The sequence below is a fragment of the Phacochoerus africanus genome, chromosome 3, assembly GCF_016906955.1.
Source record: "Phacochoerus africanus isolate WHEZ1 chromosome 3, ROS_Pafr_v1, whole genome shotgun sequence".
Lineage (NCBI taxonomy): Eukaryota > Metazoa > Chordata > Mammalia > Artiodactyla > Suidae > Phacochoerus > Phacochoerus africanus.
Window position 1 is genome coordinate 13340782 of NC_062546.1, and position 23760 is coordinate 13364541.

Consider the following 23760-nt stretch of genomic DNA (forward strand, 5'->3'; position numbering starts at 1 on the left):
CTTTAACTAGCCCAAGTGGCTCTATTGTTTGCAGCCAAGCCCCAGCACGTGCAGTGAGTGTTTTCCAGTCTACAGGTGTTACACTCCTAAATCCCTCTCTCCAAGGTGAGGAGGACAGACCAGGATCAGGCCAGCTCTTCACAGAAGCCTCTGCTTGCCGTCTTGGTTGGCAGCCCAGCCCCTGCGGGCATGAGCGCCTGCCAGAGCCACAGGTGACCGGATGCAAAAGCAGAAACGGTGAGTCACCAGGAGCAGGCACGGGATGACGATAAGCCTGGGTGCCAAGTGGCAGAGTCTGCCTTGCCGGGGCAGGGGACAGCACTGTGACGGACGGGAGTCACCTCTGGGGACAGAGCCTGGGGGCAAGACAAGATCCCACTGGCAGGAAGGTAAGAGGACTCTTTGGGGTCCTGGAACTCTAAGCAGGACGGAGCTGGCCCAGCCGCCGTCCAGAGCCCTCCCAGACTCGGGGAGCTGCGCCAAGGCGGAAAGAGCAGGGCTCCCGGGTCCCTTACTCGCCCTGGTTTTGCCCCGCTGTGTGTCCTCAGGCGCTTCGCCCCTCTGGCAACGGTGACCCCCGTGGAGCTGACTCTAGGCACCCCTGCTCCCAGCCACCATTGTCCCCCCCTAACTTCCCAGGGAGGTAGGATGCGTGGACTGGGAAGCGAGCACAGGCCTCTCTCTCCAGGCGGAAATGTGGCGTGTGCTCCTCCCCCATGCTGCCAGCACTACCCACAGCCCAGATGGACCTTTCTAGACCAAGGTCTGGGCTCCCACCAAAGCATCTCAGCAGACCAGCCTCCATCTCTCTCCCCACGCACCTCACCCTCCCCATCCTCCCCACAGTCCAAACTGCTCCTGCGGGTGCTCATTTACATTCTTTTAAGTACACGCTTATTTCAGTGTCACCAGGGGCTTCAGCAACCTCTGGGCCCCCTTGTCCCACTCTCCTCTGTTTCCTGAGGTGCTGCCCCCCAGGCAGGGCTCTCAGCCCAGCTGCAGGTTAGAATCACCTGGAAAGCTTTAAAATAACCCATGCCCATGAGGGGTCGTATCATGAGAGGTAACGAGAAAATTCTAGAACTAGATTATGGTAATGGTGCTATGACTCTGGCAATTTAAATGTCATTCAATGGTACACTTAAAATGGGTTAACTTTATACTTTGCGAATTATACTTTCATAAAGTTTGTTTTTTAAAAAAATACCCAGGAGTTCTCATTGCATCTCAGGGGTAACAGACCCAACTAATGTCCATGAGGATGAGGGTTTGATCCCCAACCTTGCTCAGTGGGCTAAGGATCTGGTGTTGCCGTGAGCCATGGTGTAGGTCACAGACGTAGCTCAGACCTGGCGTGGCTGTGGCTGTGGGGTAGGCCAGCAGCTGATTCGACCCCAAGATGGGAACTTCCATATGCCTCGGGTGTGGCCCTAAAAAGAAAAAAAAAAAAAGAAAAATATACCCATGTAGCGTGTGTGTGTGTGTGTGTGTGTGTGTGTGTGTGTGTATGTATACACACACATACATACATAGATATACAAACTTGGTCACTTTGCTGTACAGCAGAAAACAGCATTGTAAATCAACTATAATTTTAAAAACAAAAAATATCAGGACTATAGTTGGCGGTCACATCCATGGAGCAACAAAAGCGGCTGGCTTGACATGGATCCTGTTATTTCAGTCACAAACAGTTGTGTCTAAATGGCACGTCTGACCATCCTGACGTGATGGCCACACAGCCTGCCCTCAGTCTAGACAAGGACAGCATCGATCACGGCCAAAGCCACCCCTGCATGGAGACCCAACAGGTATCAATGGGAACATGCAGGTTGCCATTAAAAGCTTCTTCTGTTATAAAACTCTAAAAATAGGTATATTTTTTCCTGATTTCCTAACTCATTTGTTATTGCAACTGTAGCTGAAAAACACATATTTCCCTATGTGCCCCTACGTACTGGACATCCAGCCCTGAATGTCCTTTTTTAAAAAAAAATGTGAAGGCCAGTAATAAGGTAACATTCACAAGAGTATTTAGCCAAGGGGAGTAGGAGGGGACCCGCCGATCAGAGCCCAGGCCTTTGGGTTCACTCTGCCCCAGCAGGGAGGGGGCTCCTTTTGTCCTCTCCTCTCCAGGTTCCCACGCCTCCATCCAATCTGAGCCTCCAAGGGCTGGTCTCATGGGTGAGAGTCAAAATATTTAACCATGGGACCTGGAGCATCAGCCCAGATGCCCAGTGTAAACAACCAGAGCCATTTTTCAGGCCAAATGTTGACCCGATGGCTCTCACAGGGCAGCATGTGGCCAGTGCTGCAGCCGCATCAGCCCTGCAAAGATGTTTTCCCCTGGGTGTCCTGCTTGGGGACCTGTTCTGCGGGAACCTGTGAGTAACCAATGGGGCTTAAAATCACGGGCCTCTGGCCAGTTGATTTAACATTAATTATAATGGGCATAAGGAAGGTTGGTTTTTATGTGCCAGGCACTGTTCTAAGCATTTTGTATGTAAGCTCATGGATAACGCGTGACAACCCTAGGAAGCAGAAATGATTGTCATCATCCCCATCTGGCAGAGGAGTTCTAAAAGGGACAGAGGCCCACGGTAACACAGCTGGTGACTGGTGGCACTGGGATTGAACCCCTGTGGATTTGTCTCTAAACGCTGGCATCCCAATCTCCCAATCCTTCCATTCACCCCTTCTTCTGTTTGAAAACATCACACCCAGGAATATTCACTTCTTCTTTTAGCAAATACCTATTGAATTTCTACTGTGTGCTAGACATTGCTTGCCGTCACAGCCCCAGTGCCTCGAACAAACCAGACACAGCCCCTGCGCTCCTGCAGCTAGTGTGGGGTAAAGGTGGGGAGGAAGAAATAGACCATAGTCACGGACACAAAATAAATCCCGGATTTCATATAGTGACGTGTTATAGGAAGACAATAAAATGGGGAGGGAAGATAGGGAGATCAAGAAACGTCTTTATATAAAAGAGGAGAGAATTCAGGGAGGTGATATTTGAGCTGAGATCTGAATGATGACAAGGAGCTCATAGAGCAAAATCTGGGGAAAGAGTATTCCAGGGAGAGGGCATAGCAAGTGCAAAGGCCCTGAGGCAGGCAAAGGCTTCAGGAAAAAGAGCAAGGAACCCTTGGTGTTCCGTTCCTGTGAGCAAGCTGGGGAGTGGCTGTGGAATTACTGTCCATTTCCTTAGGTATAAGAATGATGGGGAGGTCATCCGGGGGGACAGTTCATTCTTAGGAGATGCCCACTCAAGTCCTGAGCACTGATGTGTCATGGTGTCCTTGACATCCTTTCAAATGGTTCAGCAACACAGAAGGGCACATGGCAAAATATTAACTGTTGATTCCGGGTGGAGGGTAGAGCATATCCACTGTACTAGTTCCATTTTTCACTTGAAATTTTCATAATGAAAAAGGAAGTCAGAGCAGAGGAAGACGTTGGGGAAGTGGCCAGAGTTGGGACTGTCTTGATCTTGCAGTCCCGCTCAGGAATTCGGATGTTTCCATACAAGAGGAAGGGATTTTAAGCCTGGGAGTGGCGTGCTCTGGTTTGCTCTGGCAGCAAGGCCACAACTGCCTTGGATTTTCACAGTCAGGTTTCTTCTAGGAGGCGCAAGGTAGCCCCGTGCCGATTCTGATTGGTGAACACTCATTGCGCACCTCCCAGCCAGGCACCCTGCGTGCATTTACCTTCATTAATCTCACTGAGGCCATCTGACAACCTGCAACATCCTCAGTATTAGCCCCATTCTTCAAATGAGGAAAACGGAGGAGTTCCCATCATGGCTCAGTGGTCTAGCATCCATGAGGATACTGGTTCCATCCCTGACCTCCATCAGTGGGTTAAAGGATCCAGCATTGCTGTGATATAGGTCGCAGATGTGACTCAGATCCCGTGTTGCTGGAGACTAGCTGACTCCAATTCAACCTGGCTTACCTCTGATTCGACCCCTAGCCTGGAACCTCCATGTGCTGTGGGTGCAACCCTAAAAAGGCAAAAAAAAAAAAAAAAAAAAAGAGGAAACTGAGACCTGAAGTGATCAGCTGAGTCACCAGCCAGTGCGGTCAGAGTCCGGGTTAGTTAGAACTTCAACCCTGGGGCAGTGTTGAGTCATTATTCCACTTTTACTAAATCAACCACCGACATTAATCATAACTGAAAAATTAATTATCATAATCAAAGTTCAAAAGGGATTTTTCTGGACAGGGAATGTAAAGTGAGGCATGCGGTCACAGAGACTAAAATGAATTGCATTTATGGTCAAATGGACCCTATTTTTCCCCATTAGAAAACCATAGCCCTGGAGCTCCCATCGTGGCTCAGTGGTTAACAAATCCAACTAGGAACCATGAGGTTGCAGGTTTGAACCCTGGCCTTGCTCAGTGGGTTAAGAACCCGGCGTTGCCGTGAGCTGTGGTGTAGGTCGCAGATGTGGCTCGGATCCCGCGTTGCTGTGGCTCTGACATAGGCTGGTGGCTACAGCTCCGATTCGACCCCTAGCCTGGGAATCTCCATATGCCATGGGAGCGGCCCCAGGAAAGGCGACAAGAAAGAAAGAAAGAAGGGAAGAAAGAAAAGAAAGAAAGGAGAGAAAGAAGGAAGGAAGGAAGGAAGGAAGGAAGGAAGGAAGGAAGGAAGGAAAGAAAGAAAGAAAGAAAGAAAGAAAGAAAGAAAGAAAGAAAGAAAGAAAGAAAGAAAGAAAGAAAGAAAGAAAGAAAGAAAAGAAAAAGAGAAAACCATAGCCCAACAGAGACCCACAAGCCCTGTGGCTGTGCTGGGGGGCGGGGGCCCAGGACTCATTTTAATACTCAGTTACACGAGGACTAACACCCTTACGTGCCCGTTTCATCCCATCACAGGTTACATGAGATTCACACATTTAAACTTTCTTGCTTATGAATCCAAAGAGAACTACTGGTGTACTGTTAAGCGAGTAGATAAATCGTCACTGTTATCTGTGTTCTTAACTGGAGGCAGTCTGACTGTCTTTCATTGGTAAGAATTTAGAATAATCATCATTGCTCTTTGCGATCACTCATAAGCAGCCCCCAGGAGACTGCAATTATATCCGTTTATAATGCTCCTACCTCCCAATCTCACCCTTGATTCATGAATGTGCACTTTCAGGCGTCGGGCGTTAGAATAAATTAGACTGTACAATTACATGTAATTAAGGAGGGAAAGGGATGCTGCACTGCAAACGATGAGCCCTGTTTTGCTGAAGGAAAGCATGTGTGTGTGAGCGTGCCAGGCCAGGGAGGCAGCATGAAATACAATTAATGTTCTTTTGACTTAATGGGGGGTTATGGTGCTGTTTCTCATTATCACAATATCTCAAGAAATGTAAACAGTTTTTCTCTAATGCAATTGCAGTGCTGCAGACAAGACAGCTTGGGTCTAAGTGAAAGCTCAGCAGAATTAACCGCAAATTCACAACGTTATGGATGAGGCTGGGAGTTGTCTTAGAAAAACCTTGCAAAACTGTCCCCACTCAGGAGCTGAGAATTTGGATCCCGAGCCCCTGGGGGTAACTCTGCAGCCTCTTCTGCTTTGTAGAAGCAAGTTACGGCCAAACTTGTGTGGATTATTAAAGCCACCTGTGCCCCAGTTCTGAGACCCCCCCCCCACCCCAACCCCATCACGTTCCCAAGCCTCCCTCTCTGCCGTCATGTTTCTCCTTCACACGCCAATTTGTTTGAGACATGTTCAAAGCTCGACTTTCACAACCCTCATAAAATCCCATCTACTCCAATCCAAACGCAGCCAGAAGTGCTTGGACAATCAGACTGAGTTTCAGCTTCTTGATAGAGATAAAGAAACACACAGCAGGAATGCATTTTTTTTTTTTTTTTAATTGTTGCATAGGCGTCCAGGAAAGAGAGGAGCATTCTCGCTTAGCCAGGTAGAAAGAACCAGACTGGCTTTCTGCACAGAGAGCCTCCAGGGAACTCGCGGGGGGAGGACGCAAGGCTGGTGGGTGTCAAGGGAAAGGTCCCCTCCAGGTTAAACCAACAAGGGGGTGGGAGTCGGGAGCGGGGAGAGGAGCCTGAGAAGCCCGATGATCCAGCCAGGACGGTCCCAGTGAGAGATGCCATCAGAGTGAGGGGGGACACAGAGGACATATGGGGTCCCAGACAGTGTGGCTGGGGCTGCAGAGTCAGGAGGTGGAAGGGCCGGAGAATTATACTGAGCGCCACCCCCCAGTCATGGCTGAGCCACTTCCAAGGCTGGGGGGCTACTGGGCTCCTGAGGCCCCTCGTGTTTCCCAGGCAGACACTGAGCTCCCAAATGAAGCCGGGGGTCCCCACCTGCCTGCAGAGAACCCGGAAAACTTAGACTGAGGCCTCAGACCCAGAGGACCGTGGGTTGGCTGAGAATTTTGGGGGGAAATGTGGCCAGAGGGCCCTTTGCAGACCCTCTGACCCCGTGAGTGTCTGAGCTGGTGAGTTAGGTCCTGACCCGAAGCCCGATCCACAGCACCTGCCTGCAGTAAACACACACACATGCTTGCACACTCACAGAGGTGTGTACACACACACAGAGGCACTCACAAGATCCATCTCCTTCTTCCTAACAAAGAGTAAAGGGCGGGGCACAGACTTCACCATGTTTGGCCTTTGAACAGCAACAGTAGAAAGAATAAATACCCAAAGAGATAATCAAATGACACCATCTCAGCCCCGCCTCCAGCCCCAAATAGGCGACTGTGAGCTGCCTCTCATTTCCAGGGTTCCCTGATGAGACCAGGATGTGGAGAAAATTGTAGGCACAGCCCAGGGAGGGACGAGGGGAGAGCTGTGTTCCTGAACGTGAGGCCTGAAAGAAGGCAGGGCATGTATGAACTTTTTTTTGCAGAATTCCCTGTGACTTCTGAGAGAGTCTCCAGAACCCAAGATGCAAAGCAGGCCCAAAGGCAGATCCCGTCCCCGGCAGATCTCACCTCCCTCCCCCACCCCAGGCCCCTGAGACACCCCTAAGGGGTTCTGAGGTCCCAGTTCGTTTCCTGCCACAGGAAATACATGTTCCAAAGCCAGGCACAGCCTCGGGTGCGTCAAAATTCCATTTTGTCAACTTTGTGACCCTCTACCTTTCTGAGGATCAGTTTTCTTGAAAGATGGAGAGAACCAGAGGAGATAACCTAGTGTGGGCCACAGAACCAACTAGAACGGCACTATCCCGTATGGGAGCCCCTACCCATGTGGCTGGTCCGAATTAAGAGGCGCTGTAAGTGTAAAATACACACTGGATTCCAAAGACCTAGTAAGAAAAAATAATTTGTATATCGATTACATGTTGAGTGATAATATTTAGGATATACTGGATTAAATACACTATGAAAATTAATTTCACCTGTTTCTTTTTTAATGCAGCCACTAGAACTTTATTTTTTATTTTTGTCTTTTGTGTTTCTAGGGCCACACCCGTGACATATGGAGGTTCCCAGGCTAGGGGTCAAATCAGAGCGACAGTTGCTGGCCTACGCCACAGCCAGGCGGATCCAAGCCATGTCTGTGACCTACACCATAGCTCACGGCAACGCCAGATGCTTAACCCACTGAGCGAGGCCAGGGATCGAACCTGCAATCTCATGGATACTAGCTGGGTTCATTAACCCCTGAGCCACGACGGGAACTCCTAGAACATTTTAAATTACATACATAGCTAGCTTTGTACTTGCCCTGGACAGCACCATACGAGAGGTTCCGCAGCAGAGATGTCCCTTTGCAAAGAGGAGGCAGAACAGGTGAATCAAGAAGCCTCAGGTTTTGTTCCCAGGAAACCAGAGGACAGCTGATCAGCAGCCTCAGTGGTCCTGAAAGGTGGGCACCAGAATCTCATTTGGAAAAGCAAGTTCCAGATTTTTCTGATTTACTTAGACTGTAAATTGATCTGCAGTAGCTAAGGGAGATTATGGGGGAGAGTCCAAAGCCCCCGACAGGGTCAGGACACTCAATTTGCATGTCAGATAAACAACAAGAATTTTCTAGTGTAGATATATCCTCATGGGCCTTCTGCATTTTTATCTACTCAATATGACAACCCCAGCGAGCATGAAAGACCACAGCAGAGAAAGAAGCTGTGTAGGAAAGTAACAATGGCCTGGGACTTAAAAACATGACTCTGGAGCCAAGCATCTCGGGTTCGAGTGCTGAGTCTACCACTTACCTTTGGGTGACCTTGAGCCAGTTACTTAACCTCTCTGTGACTTGGTCTCCACATCTGTAACATGGGTATAATGATACCTTGTAAGAGTGTTAATAGGTTTAAATCCCTTACTCCTGCCTGCAAGTACCTTTCTCTACAGCTGAAACGGTTTTCCCTTAGCAACTGAGCGGGGTTTTCTGCAGCTACTAGTTGGTTCTCTGCCAGCTCATTGCCCACCGCTGTCAGCCCTGTCCCCCTCCAGGCCTCTCCTGGGACGCTGGGGACAGTGGAAAGCGCGGTAGACAGCACCACCTTGAGTCGAATTCCTCCCCTCTCGAGGAAGCCGGTGTCTCCTCCTTTCTTTCCTATTCCCGGACCATTTCTGGGCAACGGCAGCTCTTTTCACGTGAGCTCAAGTTAATGTCTCAGGGAGCTTCCTGGGCGCGTGGGCAGTTCACCCTGCGATCTAGCCGCCCGCCCGGCCTCGAGCCGGCGTCTCCAAAGGGAAACGTGTGGTTAGAGGCGAGCGCCGGCTTTCAGCGAAGGCGGTCGAGTGTTTGCAGACCGGGGCGAGCCCTTGTGACAGCAGATAAAAGAAAACATTTATTAACGTGTCATTACGAGGGGAGCGCCCGTCCGGGACTGTTGCACGCCCCGCGGAACACTTGGCTCCTTCCAGCTCAGAGGCAGAAGAAAAAGAAAGCGGAAAAGAGGCAAGGATTCTTTCTCTTCGTTCCAGCCAAGTGGACCTGATCGATGGCCCTCCTGACTTTATTGTGATTTCTGATTTATTAGAGATGCCCTCCTCGTGTGTGTGTGTTACACACGCACGCACGGCTCTGGCCCGCGTCCCTCCCTCATTTCCAGCTCCTGGGCGAATCGAATCCCACAGCTGTTTCAACTCTCAGCCGAGGGCGAGCGGGCGCGAGTGTGTGTCGGGTGAGTGTGCGTCTGTGTCCCGGCGAGGGTGCGCGCTCGGCGCCGGGAGCGCGGCCAGCGGGGTCCCGAGGCATCGGGAGGCGGAGTGCCGTCCGGACCCCCCGCTCTCCGCCACTGCCCCGTCCGGGGCCGGACTTCGGGGCCGGAACCGGGCGCCGGGGGCAGCAGGGCCAGCCGGGCAGCCAGTCCTTCCACCCAGAGGTAAAGCGCTGGCACGCGGGGGGCGCGGGGAGGGCGCCGCCGTGGGGCCCCGGGGCCCCCGCCGCTCTCCGCCCGGCGCGCGCTCGGCTCCCCCGCGCGGAAGCCGGCGGCCGGCAGGCAGGCTGGGGGCCGGACCCCGGCGGTGCCAAGGGGTTGGGGTGCTGCGAGAGCCGCCCGGGCGGGGCGCGGACCCGGACTTTGGCGAGGGCGGCGCGCCGGGGCGGGGGCCGGGGGCGGCGGCGGCGGAGAGGCGGGAGGAGGCGGAGGGAGGGGAGGAGGAGCGGTAGCAGCAGCAGCACTCGCCGGGGATGCAGCAGCGGCGGCGGTGGCGGCGGCAGCAGCAGCAGCGGCGGCGGCGCGGAGTCCCCTGCGCCCCGCGGCCCGGCCGGGCTGCGGCAGAGGCGGCGGCGCCCCGGGCCGGGTGAGGCCGCCGAGGGGGGTGCGTGCTGGTGAGTGGAGCGCCGCGATCAGGTGGGCGGCCCAGGGGCTCCTGGAGCCGGCCCCGGCCCCGGGGTGAACGCGGGCAGGAGCACCACCCAGGTGAACCCGGGCTGGTCCCGACCGCCCGGCTCCGGCCCCAGTGCACAGCACAGAGGTGGGACCGGACCGGCTGCAGGGTGGCTCCGGCGCCGGCGGACCGCGGGAGGATGACCCGTTTGACCCCGCTGGCGGGCTGGGCGAGCGGGCAAGGGCCTCCCACCGCGCCCCTGACCCGCTGAAGCGCCACGCGGAGCCCTGGAGGCCCCCGGGGGGGGAAGTGGGGAGCAGCGCTCCGGGACCCGCCGACCGCAGGGGGATGGCCTTCTTGACCCCTTTGAGTTTAGACCCAATGGACCGGCTAGAAGCCAGACCACGTGGGGCTTGCCCGGGCAGGACGGGAGAAAGCGGTGGACCGGATCTTCCGAGAGACTGGGAACTAGCAGATACCGAAAGGGCAAACGGGATTAAAAAGACAAACTTCCTCCCAGGCCGGGTCAGAACCAGTTCTCATCGCTTTGTAGAGAGGCGCTCCCTTCCCTGGGCGCCCGAGGATTTCAGAAGTCTGACAGTGAAGCTGCAGCGATTTCTAGGAGTGCACTTTAAAAAAAAAAAAATCTTTATAGTAGTTCATTCATTCGTTCTACAAGCATTTCTGGAGCACCTCCTGGTGCCCGGCGCTACATTATGTTCCAGAGAAAGGCAATAAACAGAATCTAGTTCCTGAGCACTAGAAGCTCTCAGTTCCACTTTCAGGGCAGCTGGGGAAAGAGATTCGGCCTAAGGATGGAAAAATGTAAAGAGACAACCCACCAATCCTAGTTCTGCACAAAAACCTCCAGCTTCAATTCCCTGTCTGGAGACTGAAGGCTACCCCCCCTGTACATAGTAGGGCAAGCCCAGCCCTTCACTGTGACCATCCCCTTTCTTCTCTTCTCCCTTCCTGAAAGTTCTGAATCATTCCCCACCCCCTCTCCTCTCTGGACAGTCTTTCCTGCAGCTTGTTTTAATCATTTTTTGAGTTAAAAGTCAATATTTAATTAACCAAGTCATTACATTCAGCTTACACTCGAATCTGGGTATTTGCACATCTGTGCTCGTAGGGACACCCGCCCGCGTGCCCCTCCATCTGTCCCCTGCCTCTTTCCCACAGTGCCGCTCCCCCCCTTCCTCTGGGGCCGAGAAGGGAGGCTGCTCTGGAGCGGCTTCTCTGGGGGATGGAGACGCAGGGAGGGTGGGCTTTTCCTGGAGGACGCCCGGCACCTCTCCCCAGATCAGGAAGAGTTACTCTCATCTTGTAGTTAATAGCGAAGGGGTTTCTTCCTGCATCTCCACTCCCCACTACAGAACCACTGGAGGGTTGTAATTAAATGAAAGCCATTCATTCCTTATAGAAAAAGGGGGCGAAGAGGCTCAAGACCACTCGCCTTGAAAGAGGTCCTTCCAGCTTTGCTTCTCACCTGTGGAGGAGAGAATTCACAGCAGCCTGTCTCAGTGTGTAATTTAACAATTTAGCATCCTAATAAGCGGCTTGAGGGGAGATGATGGCCGAGGGCTTGGCTGGTGGGTGTTTACACATAAAGGATCTGCCTGCCTTGGGCCAAGTTTATGGACATAAATGCACAATGTTGGCATAGCTGCTGTGGCTGAGAGTTAGTGTGGGTTTGGGCGTTGTGTATGTTTATGGGTTTTTTTAATTTGAATTTATGGCTTTTTCTGAAACCTTAATAACATGTTATGTTTTCAGACTTAAGGGTTGAATGATGAGTTGATTGTAAAAAAAAAAAAAAAAGCCTCAGCCTGGAGAAGGACAGTGGGGCTCTGTGTGTGTGTGTGTGTGTGTTGTGTGCATACACACAGGCATGTGTGTGCCTCCCATTCAACAGCTCCCTTTAGCTGCCATCCCCGGGACCTAGCTGGTGCGAGGTCACACCCGTCATGCCTGAATCCATCCTTTGGATGTGGGAGTAAGATTTTCCTCTTCCTTTCCCTGGATATGTTGGATTTACGGGTTTGGACCTGCCTCAAGAGGGCAGCGTCTGGTCTCCTGAGTCAGCCAGAATGGGACTATCCCCCAACTCCTTCCAGTCTATTCTTAAATGTCCTCCCCTCAGAAAGAGACCAGAAGGCTTGGCCTGCAGAAGAATATCAGAATATCTCTGACCGGCTTATCATGAAAAGAAAGGGCTTAGTCTTGAGATGATAGATAACACTTACTGTGTCCCAGGCCAGGCACTGTTCTAAATCCTTCTGCACAAACCCCCCCAGGCAGGTCCTGTGATTGTCATGTTAAAGAGAAGGAAACTGAAGCAGGTCCTATGATTGTCGGGTTAGGAGGAAACGAAGGCACTGGAAGGATACTGACTTTCCAACAGCTGGTTCGTGGTGGAGCTGGGATTGGAGAGGCCCTGAGGCTCCGAGGTCCACTCTGACCCACTGGATTCTCCTCCTTCCCTGACCTTGGCCCTTTTGCCAAGTGTAGAAACAAACAAACAAACAAAGACACCAGACGTGCAGCGGAAGAGAGAGCAATCAGACAATCCAACTTTGAGGCCCCTCAGTCATCCCACCCTTCTCTAAAAACCTCCACTGGGTGGGTGAGTCTGGGGTTTGTGTTTTCATTTGGAGAGTGAGGATTGCCCTAAGAAAAATCCTTGATTGCCTGGCAATCTTTCCTCCTCCCTGCAAATACACACACACACACACACTCACTCACTCACTCACTCTCCACCCCCCCAACCCCGCCACTCCCCCAGTCAGGGTGCAAAGGGAAATACTGCTCCCGGCTGGCAGAAAAAAAAAAAAAAAGCCAGAAGATCTGAGGTGAGGATTTGCACCCCTAAACAAGCCAGGGTGAGAGGGTTCAGATGCTCCTAGAGGTGCAGCCCTCTTGTGGTTGGTGATGGAATCGCATCAGCCTGTCCCTGGAGGGGTGGCCCGGGGGGTCCAGACCCCTTTGTTTTAGGCCTGGGCTCTGTGTGGCCACTGGATGTGGAAGCTGGGGCTGCCTCTCCCCGCTGAGCTCCCTGCCTTCCATGGGCCCCCTCGTGACGGGCCCTGATCCGGATTCGAGGCACTGCCACACTGGACGATCCCTGAGTTCATTGTCATTAGCTGGCATCCTGATAAATGGTGTGATTGCCTAATTGAGGTGGTTGCTAGGGAAGTAGGCCTCACTCAGAACTGAGAGGGGAAGTGGTGTTGGGCTGGCCACAGGCGGTGTCAGGTCACGGACTGGGCAGGTTCAAGAGTGGGAAGCCAGAGCCGCCTTTACCCACCTCGGCTGATGTTCGCTGGGCCCCTGTTGTGTGCCTGTCACAAGTGGCTTATCGGGAGTGTTTTCCCAGAGGGGCTGGAAAGTCATCAGCATCTTTGCTCTTGTAAAAGCCACCGAATGAGGAGGGGAGAAATCTCAAACCAGCAAGGGGGGGGGGGGGCTTAGTGGCTTTCATGACCCCCAAACCACTAAGGTCACAGCTTCAGGCACAGCTGAGTCAAGGCTCAGATTTTGGCTTGAGAACCTGTCCCAGTCCATCTCTGCGCCTCCTTCCACAGGACTGGTCTCTCCAGCTCCGACGGCCAAGCAGGCTCTGGCACGGTGGTCAGGAGAGCCAGGCTGCCTGGCTACCCGCCCGGCTCTGTGATCCCCAGCACATAATCTTTCTATGCCTCAGTGTTCTCATCCGGCAAATGACAGTGATCGGAACACCTCTCTCCTGGCTGGCAGGAAAGGATAAAACGCCATCCATGTCAAGTGCTTGGCGTGGCGTCTGACACAGGCAAGCCCTCAGTAACGTCGGCTGGTCTCGTGATTACGGTGTTGAGGTCATGGCTGTTCCCTCCTCCTCTCTGGTTCAAGCCCACCAGAAAAGACCCAGGCCTCTTTTCTGGTGATGCCCACCCAGGGCCCAAGGGTCCCTCCGGTTGGACTGGTTTATGTCACGTGCTCACTTCCGACCAATCACTGGCCACAGAAATGAGTTCCTGACAGTGGGCTTAGGCCAGGCTCCCAGGACCCAACCTGGAGCTGAGGGGCACACCCCAAAGGGTCAGGGGACACCAGGGAAGGGAGCCTGGTTGGTGGGGAGGCAGACCGCCAACGCCTGTGCTAAGGGGGGACAGGAATGTGAGAGGGGATGGCTGGATGGACCGCTTCCGTTTTGGTGGAGGTGGGGACCCCAGAAACAGCTGCTGGGCAGGCAGCCTCCACTGAGGTCAGCGGGCATGGGAGGCTGGACTTTTCTGCCTTCGTGTCTGACATGGGCACCACCCCCCGCCCCCAGCCTTGATTCTGGGCTTTCTTGTGGCCGGGGCAGTGTGTGCCAACCTTCCAACATGAGAATTGTCTGGAGGTACTTGCTCAAATTCCAGACCCTGCTGAATCAGACCCCACCCCCAGGAGGGGCCTGGCTGCTGAAGGGAACCAGAGTGCCCTGAGTGTGTGTGTGTGTGTGTATCCCACATCACCAGAGAGGTGGAATGAGGGCCCTCAAGGGTGCACGTCTCGTCCTCCTGTCTAACGCACGGGCTGCTGGAAGGCGGAGGAGCTGCTCTAAGTGAGATCAGGCATGTGAAGGTGTTCTAGAAACTGCTGTACGGGCGAAGAGGGCATTCCTCTTTTTTCATCCGTGCACACGTGTTTATTGAGCAGCTACTGCGTGCCAGGCGCTGCAGTAGACGTTCGCGTGAACCGAGAGGATCTGCTCTCATGGAACATCCGTTCCAGAGGGTGAAAGCAGATGATACACAAGCAGTCAAGTCCCAGGCTCTCTCAGCAAGTGACAGGCTCTACCGAGGAAACCAGCTAGTGATGTGGTGGGAAAGGATGGGGCCGAGGGGAGGAGGCCTCTCTGGGGATGGGACTTTTGACGTGTGGCCTCTACATCTTGAGAATGATCCAGCCTAGGGAAGATCTGGGGGAAGAGAATTTCAGGGAGAGGAAACAGCCTGTGCAAAGGCCCAGAGGTAGCGGGGAATGGCCTAGCCAAGAGGCCTGTTTAAAACACAAACTCGAGTTCTCATTGTGGCCCAGCAGAAACGAATCCGCCTAGGAGCCCTGAGGTTGCACGTTCGATCCCTGGCCTTGCTCACTGGGTTCAGGATCCGGCGTTGCCGTGAGCTGTGGGGTAGGTCACAGACGCAGCTCGGATCTGGCGTGGCTGTGGCTGTGGCGTAGGTCGGCAGCTACAGCTCCAATTAGACCTCCATGTGCTGCGGGTATGGCCCTAAAAAGACAATAAATAAATAAATAAATAAATAAAAGAATATTATCTATAGTTCAAAAAAACACACAAATAGAAGGCCAGTGAGGTAGAGGGCAGGGGGTAAGTTGGGGGCAGGGAGGAGAGAAGACGGGGCCACGTGGGAAAAAAGTCTCATTTCAGATGAAATGGAAAACCACTGGAGAGTTCTAAGTCAGGGAAGGACATGATTGGTGTTCTAAAGAAGATCTCACTGGCTGCCCTAGAGAGGGATGCTTTGCAGGTGGAAGCCGGGCTCTGAGGATGGGGAGCTCATTACTGGCCAGGGTGGTAGTGATATCAACAGAGATGGAGAGAAATGGGTGGAGGCAGGGCCAGTGGTTCTTTCTGGTGGATCAGATGCTCAAAATAAGGGAAGAGCTGTAGTTTTCAACCAAAGACAACTGTACCTCCTGGGGACGTTTAGCAGTGTCTGGGGATATTTTGAGTTGCCACCACTAGGGGAGGGGATACTCCTGGTATCTAGCAGGTGGAGGCCAGGGATGCGATTCAACATCCTCCAATGTGCAGGGTGCCCCCCCCCAAAAAAAACCCACACACAACAAAGAATCATGCAGCCCCCAATATCTGTAGGACCAAGAAGTCAAAGATGGCCAGGTGGCTTTGTGTGGGGTGATTCCTAAATTGGAAAGACTGGAAGAGAAGGTTTGGAGGAGGAAGGAAGATCCAGAAGTTAGTTGTGGAAAAGCTGGGTCTAGATGACACTCCACCTGGGTGGCAGAAAGCTCCCTGGGTGCTGGATACACACATCTGGAGCTGGTTGGGGCTGGCAACTGAAACTGGGGAGTCATCAGTGCATCCATGTTATTTTAAGCCTTGGGACTGGATGTGATCCGCTAGGGAGAAGGTGTTTTGTTCTCTGGTGGAGTTTCCTTCCTCCTCCCCTGCCCCAGCGCCTGTCATGCATCGAGTCGATGACTGTTCTTAGTACGTCCCACATGCTCACCTCTTTATGACACTCCTGAGAAATCCCCAAAGGCTCAAGCTGAACCTCCTCCCTTGCTCCACCTCGTCCATCTCCTCACCTCTCAGGGATTAGCAGACAGAGCCAAATAGTCATCACTCTGCAACAGATGCCCTTGGGAAATGGCTTAAGGTCATACAGGCCCCTGGGCCTCAGGTGCATTGTGAGGCCTCCAGATAGAATAGCTGTTGGCGTGGTCTTCCAAGATGCTGCAGCCCAGACACCAGGGAATTCGCTCTAACCCGCAGCCACCGCTATTCTGAATTGTCCATGGTCTCTTTGTATGATTCCAAAGCACACGTTGTCTGGTGACCCTGGCCTCTGCCATGTTGTTTCATCTTACAGAAGGCCCGGATCCACTGCTTTGCCTGCCTGGGCCTTGCTTGAAACTTGGTTAAGTTCTATCCGAAACTCCCAGGCGTTGTGAACAGGGCTTGTGTGTGTGTGAAGGGATGGGCAGGGCCATCCCGGGAGCACCCGAGATGGGTTTGGCCAAGTAGAAGCCAGATGTATTAGGGAAAGAATGTTGCCAGTAGCCTTTCTTATTGGCTGAAGGCCAGGGCCCCAGCAGGTGGTTTGACCCACCGCAGCATCCAGAAAAGGGGAATGTTTTTAGCCGAAGAAGTTTGGGAGATATCCATGCTCTGGTGAAAGGAGCAGCCCTTCTGGCCTGTTCAAGAGACAGACACTGTCCACAGACGCTGTCTAATTGCAGGCCACTTACCTGGATATTTCAAAGAGCAGGAGAGCCTACTAGAGTCTTCGTGGTTTGGAGTCCTAATTGCTTGAGTATAAATCAGGATATATTATTCACAGCAAGTAATAGAATTCCTGGCTGAGAGTGGTTTATGCAATAGAAATATTGAATTCTCACATAACAAGAGTCCAAAGCAGGAGCGTGCAAGGGCCAATTTGTTGATATAATAATAATATAATAATAATAAAATATATAATAATAATATTATATATATAATATATATAATAATATAATAATGCCATCAAAGACCCAGGATCTTCCCAGCCTGTTTCTCATCCTCAGCATGTTTTTGATCTTTGTTACTTCATGGTCTCAAGATGGCTGCCACAGCTCCAGACATCACATCCACATACAAAATGGGGTTAAAGAGCAGGACTCTTTGGTGTCTCTCTTTTAATCAGAGAGCAAGATCGCAGGGTTTCGTACTCACCTCTAAGCTAGACAGTGGCAAAAGGAAATAAGCTTTTCATGTTTGACTTAGCTCAGTGGTTCCCCAAGCGAACGGGTCAAACTCTCTCTCTTTTTTTTTTTTTTTTTCTTTTGTGGCTGCCCCACAGCATATGGAGTTCCCAGACCAGGGAGCGACACCATAGCAACCTACACTGCAGCTTCGGAAACACTGGATCCTTAACCCTCTGTTCACAGTTGAGGATCAAGCACTCCCGAGATGCTGCCAATCCCATGGCACCACAGCGGGAACTCCTTAAACATCCTCTTCCACCAAATATATTTTGCCAGGTTTACCTGTAGTAAATTCATGGATGATATAACCTATCCACACATATGCTGTAATCGATAAAGTACCCTGACTATTATTGAAAGGAAAGCTAAAAAGGCAAGAGATTTATAATTACACATGTGTCTTGCAACCTATGGATGCTTCGGCACAGCTACATCAGAAGATGTAGTGAAGCCGTCAGATGCTCACACCAGTGGAGAGTCTCATCAATCTGACAGCTGCAGATGCACTGGGATTCGGATGCTTGGTTTTGGCAGCTCGAATACCCCAAGTGCTATGGCCATAAGCAATGTGATTTTCCAACATAGTGAATAATGTACCAAACTTTCCAGATGAAACAACCTACAGTGTTCCCTCAGTTTACTTAGTGGTTGCCTTCCCGGAAAATCCAGTGGAGGGTAGAACCGCACAAAAACATCTTTTTGTGTTTGTATGTGAAATGGAGTTCACGTCTAAGGTCAGAGACCTGTCAAAGCTTTTTCCTCTACGTGGTGGGACATTCGAAAGTCGAGCTGGAAATGGGACAGTTCTTCACCATGTGGTGCTTTGCAAATTACCCGCCATCCCTGTACCCACATGAGATGCCAGAAGCATCCCTCAGTCACGTGACAACCCCAAACTCCCAAACTCCTTGGAGAGCACCCCTTTGAGGGGCTCCGTCATTTAACACCCCCCCCCCCCCGCCATGAACCACTGGCTTAGACTAATGCTGGCTTGGTGTCAGGGTGGAGGAGTAGCCGCCACCTGAAAAATTGGGGGTCCTAGAGACCAAGGAGTGACAGGAGGTGAGGCACCCATAGTTTCTGCCTCAGGTTGTCCCCAAGATCTCTTTCTGATCCTTACCCCCCACTGTGGACACGTTTTAAAACATCCCAGTTCCAACTGATGAAATAAACCCATGTGGTTGGCATGGACCAGCCCCTCCACTGAGTGGGGTGACAAGTTCTTTTTGTTTTTGTTTTTTGTCTTTTTGCCTTTTCTAGGGCTGCTCCCACGGCATATGGATGTTCCCAGGCTAGGGGTCGAATCGGAGCTGCAGCCACCGGCCTACGCCAGAGCCACAGCCATGCGGGATCCGAGCCGCATCTGCAACCCGCACCACAGCTCACGGCAATGCCAGATCCTTAACCCACTGAGCGAGGCCAGGGATCGAACCCGCAACCTCATGCTTCCTAGTCAGATTCGTTAACCACTGCGCCACGACGGGAACTCCCTGGGGTGACAAGTTCTTGGGTTGCTCTGGGCATCAGTGGTTTCGACCTGGGCAGGAGATGACGAGGGTACAGAAGATCAGACGTACGAACGCCCAGAGAATCTTTGCGTGGTCATAGTGAAGGTCATGGAAGCCTCCAGAACCAGACTTCCTGGTTCAAATCCCCGCGTGGCCACTCAGTAGCTGGGCAGAGCTGGGCAAGTCCCTGAATCTCTCTGAGCCTCAGTTTTCCTCTTCTGTAACCTAACCTGGGAATAATCCCAGTAGCCTCCTCCTGCAGTTACCGTGATGCACTAGGACAGTGCGTGGGCACATGGAACTTGCCTCCGAAGGCAGGTATTATTATTATCCTCATAGTTATTATTGCTCATCCTGGTAGAGCCTTTTGAGGTTTTTTTTTTTTAACTGAGATAGGGTTGACCCATAGCCTTGTATTCATTTTCAATGTACAACATAATGATTTCTGTAGACATTCCAAAATGATTATTACCCCAGGACGTTTCAACATCCCTCACCACGGAGATGCTGCTGTGGTACCACAGGATCAGCAGCGTCTCCACAGTGCCGGGACGCAGGTTCAATCCCTAGCCCGGCACAGTGGGTTAAGGATCCGGCGTTGCTGTCGCTGCTGCCGTGTAGGTCCCCACTGCAGCTTAGATCCTCATCCCTCACCCAGGAACTGCGTCTGCCTCAGGGCAGCCCAAAACAAAACCAAAAAAGTCCATCGCTGCACATATTTACAGCTTTTTTTTTTTCTTTTGATGAGAACTTTCACGATCTCTCTTAGCAACTTCCGAATATGCAACCTGGTATTGTTAACTCCAGCCCCCCTGCTGTACACTATATCCCCAGGACTGATTTATTTTACATCTGGAAGTTTGGATCTTTGACCGCCTGCATCCATCGCGCTCACCTCCACCCCATGCCCACCTCTGCCTCTGGCAACCCCCAGTGTGTCCTCTGCAGCTCTAGGAGTTCAGTTTTGTTTGGGTTGGTTTTTGTTTGTTTGTTTTGTTTTGTTTTTAGATGTCACTTATAAGTGAGATCATGCAGTATTTGTCTCTCTCGGACTTAGTTCACTTAGCATAATGCCCTTAAGGTCCATCCGTGTTGTCACAAATGGCAAGAAATCCCTTTTTTATGGCTGGGTGATCCTTTGTAGACCTATACCACATTTTCTGAATCTATTCATCCATCAATGGATACTTAGCTTATTTCCACATCTTGGCTCTTGTAAGTAATGCTTCAGTGAACATGATGGGTGCAGATAGCTCTTTGAGTGATTCCATTTCCTTGGGATAAATACCCAGAAGTGGAATTGCTGGATCATGTGGCAGGGGTTCTATTTTTAATTTTTTGAGAAGCCAACTGTCTTCCATAGCGGCTGTGTCTGTGCTTTTTAGCTCTTGCAGTGCTGTTACACCTGGCATCCTGGGTGGTCTTTTCAGCCACTCTGCTTGCGAGAAGGGCCACTGGTTTGCCTCCTACAGAAAAGGAAAGTCTAGCTCAGAGAGATGGCCGTGAAGGCACAACTGGGCTTAGAGCTGAGTCTCTGGCTTCCTGAGCTGATGGGCTAGTTCCCGTCCATGTCGCACCCTGCCCCTTCCCCTCACCTCAGTGAAGCCACCTAGAGGGGACAGACCTACAGGATAGGACCCTGAGCCTGTCCTGGGAACCCAGGATGGGACTTATCCCCATGTGCTTGGGGAGATGCTTGTGAGCAGAGCTAGGGTTCTTAACAGCATCTCCAGAGCAGCCGGACCCAGACCAATTCAATGAGCACCCCAGGGTGGCGGTGGGGGTGCAGGTGCAGGCACCAGGCTGTTTTCCAGCTCCCAGGCAATTGCCATGGCCAGCTGAAGTTGAGGACTGCTGAAGCAGGAGAGAAGGTGCTAGATGAAGTGCATTTCTGCAGAGTCTCAAAAGCACTTGTCGGGGCTGGTAGATCCTCTAATAAAACCCTCCCTCCAGGGGCCCGTTATGCCCAGAATGGGTCCAGATTCCTTGTCATGTGCTTCTTTGCCCTGCACCACCCAGCCCCACCTCCGTCTGACTCCACACTCTTCTCAGCATGTCCACTAGTCATGCTGGCCTCCTCTCTGTTCCCTGGCTGCATCAAAGCTTGTGCCAACCCCAGGGCCTTTGCACAGCCTGCTCCCTCGACCTAGACCGTTCTTGTGCCAGAGGATCACAAGCCTGGCTCCTCCAGATCCTTCAAGTCTCAGCTCAAATGTCACCTCCTCAGAATGCTGAGAACGCCACCCTGGTTTATGTGTGTAGCGCTTCACACTCGCTGGGATTATCTCAATTTGCTTCTTTGTGTCTTTGTCCTCTCGCTAAAAAGCAAGCTACCTGGTTGTAGGGACCTTGTTTGTACCCCCAGCACCTAGAACAAGTCCCGACACTCTCTGTGTGCTCAGGAAATATCTGGGGCAGGAAGGAATCAAGGAAGGAGGCTTGGAAGTCTGCAGGTGGATCTGACTCTAGTGTTGGGGGCTCCTTGCTCAAAGGTGGCTGCTCAAGGCAAGGGAGTCGAAGCCTGTTTGTCATTTGCCAAAAGCAAAGATACGAATGGCGGGAGTTCCCATCATAGCACAGCCGAAATGAGTCTGACTAGCATCCATGAGCATGTGGGTTCGATCCCTGGCTTCACTCAGTGGGTCGGGGATCCAGCGTTACTGTGAGCTGTGGTGTAGGTTGCAAATGTGGCTCAGATCCCCCATTGCTGGGCTGGGGCTCTGATACGACCCTTAGCCTGGGAACCTCCAAATGCCGTGGGTGTGGCCCTAAAAAGCAAAAAACAAAAAAGGTGTGAGTGGAGAGGGTTCCAGTCACCAGCCCCTGTCCCTTCCTGGTACCTGGCCCAGTGGAGGAGCCCAGCTTTGTACTAACGTCCTTCTCACTGAGTTATCAGCCCCCTCCTGCCGCAGCACAGGGCCATTAGGCCCTGCAGAAAGGCTGGCAGAATGTTCTCCTTCTGACTAGTACCAGGCCACATGAGGTTTCTTTTTTTTCTTTTTTTTTTTTTTTTTTAGGGCCACGCTCCCGGCATACGGAGGTTCCCAGGCTAGGGGTTGAATTGGAGCTGTAGCCACTGGCCTACACCACAGCCATGGCAACACCGGATCCTCAACCCACTGAGCGAGGCCAGGGATCAAACCCACAACCTCTTGGTTCCCAGTCAGATTCGTTAACCACTGAGCCATGACAGGAACTCCCCCTGGTTTCTTAGGCGGACGATTGCTGCCCTGAGCCCTCAGAAGGACAGCTCTTCCCCCTCCCGCCACCACCCCCAACAAGGAGACCTGCCTCTCTCACCTCCTTCCCCCAAGCCATCGAGAAGGTTCTCCGTGCCAGGCAGGGTGCCAAGTGTCTGCTTGGGGTGTCTTGGTCTGTCCGGGCTGCTGTACAGGGAAACCAGAGACAGGGTGGCTTCTAAACCACAGCCTCACAGTCCTGAAGGCTGGGAAGTCCAAGGTCAAGGAGCCACCAGTTTCGGTGCCTGGCAAGGGCCTGCCTGCTTCCTGGTGCACAGATGGCACCTTCGGGCTGTGTCCTCACGGGGCAGAAGGGGGAAGGGGCTCTCTGGGCGCTGGTCCCCTTCATGAGAGCTCCATCCTCGTGACCTAATCACCTTCCCAGAGGGCCCAGCTTCGGAACCCATCACACTGGGGGTTCAGGCTTCAACATACGGATCTGGGGGGATTCAGATGTTCAGTCTGGTGCACGGGGATGTTCTAATCGTGTTTTAGAACTGAGCAAAGTGAGGGCTCCTGGCTCTGCCATCCTTTAGGCATAGGACAGCACAGGCTGGCTCACCAGTGCCCGAATTCCACTCAAAGCAATGTTTGGTTTAACTTACGCACTATTTTTAACGTTTATTTTGAAGGGGTAGATGTTTAATAATTGTGAGATTTCACAATTTAAAAATTAGAGTTTCCAGCTTCTGAAAAATAGACGTGGACCATATCCAGCCACACTGGGCTTCTAACCCCACTGATGGTATAGTGTCCACTTTGCCACAGTCACCCCCATTCCCTGTAGTCTGAGGTTGCGGCCAAGTTCATTTGCCATTTTCATTGCATGTGCCCTGCTATTCCTTTCATGGTGAGCAATATTTCTCTGTTCTTAGGCCACTATCAAAAGCGATAAAGTGAGGAGTTCTCGCTGTGGCACAGTGGATTAAGAATCAGACTGCTGTGGCTCAGGTCACTGCAGAAGCATTGGCTTTGATCTCTGGCCCAGCACAGTGGGTTCAAGGATCCAGCGTGGCTGGGGCTGCAGCATAGGTAGAGCTGCAGCTCAGATTCAATCGCTGGCCTGGGAACCTCCATATGCCGCAGGTGTAGCCCTAAAAAGACAAAAAAATGGTGGTAAAGTGAGAGCTGGAGAGAAAGGAGTGTGTGTTTCAGGTTTGTCTCTCGAAGGGCCTGCCTCACTCAGTTACGTTGCCTGCCTGGACACACAACATTCAAGTGTGTCCTTTGCTGCAACGCTTTGTTCATACCAAGCGACCACCCCTCTAGGGACAATGCCTTGCAACTTCGTTTATTATAAGAATAATAAAATCTGGGATCTACGGGGCCTTTGTTGCCAAGCATTTAATCATCACATCAATCCTTTTGCTCAGGGCCTGTTACCATCCCCATTTCATAATTGAGGAATCTGAGGCACTGCGTGTGATGCCTCCACCAGAATAGGAGCCCCTTAAGCCTGTTCGTCTTTGTACCAGCTGACTGGCTATTTGAAACGGGGGAAACAATGGATGAATGAATGAATGATGTTCTCCTCTAAGTGTTCGTCCCCAGGAGCAGGAGTGGCTGGCAGCCTCCTGGAGGAGGGTTTCCAGTGAGACCAACACACCCCTGCTTTTTCGGGGGGGGGGGGGGCCTTGACACTCCCTTTGAAAGTCAGGGGCCCAGGGAGAGAACCTGATTCGCCAGCTTTCATCACATGATCATCCTTGGATCACAGGGCAGGAAAGGGTGGGCCATCTTAACAGAGGAGACAGAATAAATCCTCAAAAGCAAATTAGGGGGTGCT

At 52.1% G+C, this 23760-nt stretch overlaps 1 protein-coding gene across 4 annotated transcripts in view; it reads left to right on the forward strand.

The window, feature by feature from the left end:
- Positions 1-324: 324 nt before the first annotated feature.
- The window catches only part of SULF2 (sulfatase 2), a 151672-nt gene continuing 128236 nt past the window's right edge, over positions 325-23760 (forward strand). Inside the window, exon 1 of one of the 4 annotated variants that reach the window (XM_047770932.1) lies at positions 325-389. The gene's annotated coding sequence lies outside the window, so the exon portion shown is untranslated. Of the gene's footprint in view, positions 390-8570; positions 9106-9155; positions 9307-9692; positions 9756-23760 lie in introns of those variants that run through there. The other 3 variants (XM_047770929.1, XM_047770930.1, XM_047770931.1) reach the window with 3 other exon arrangements.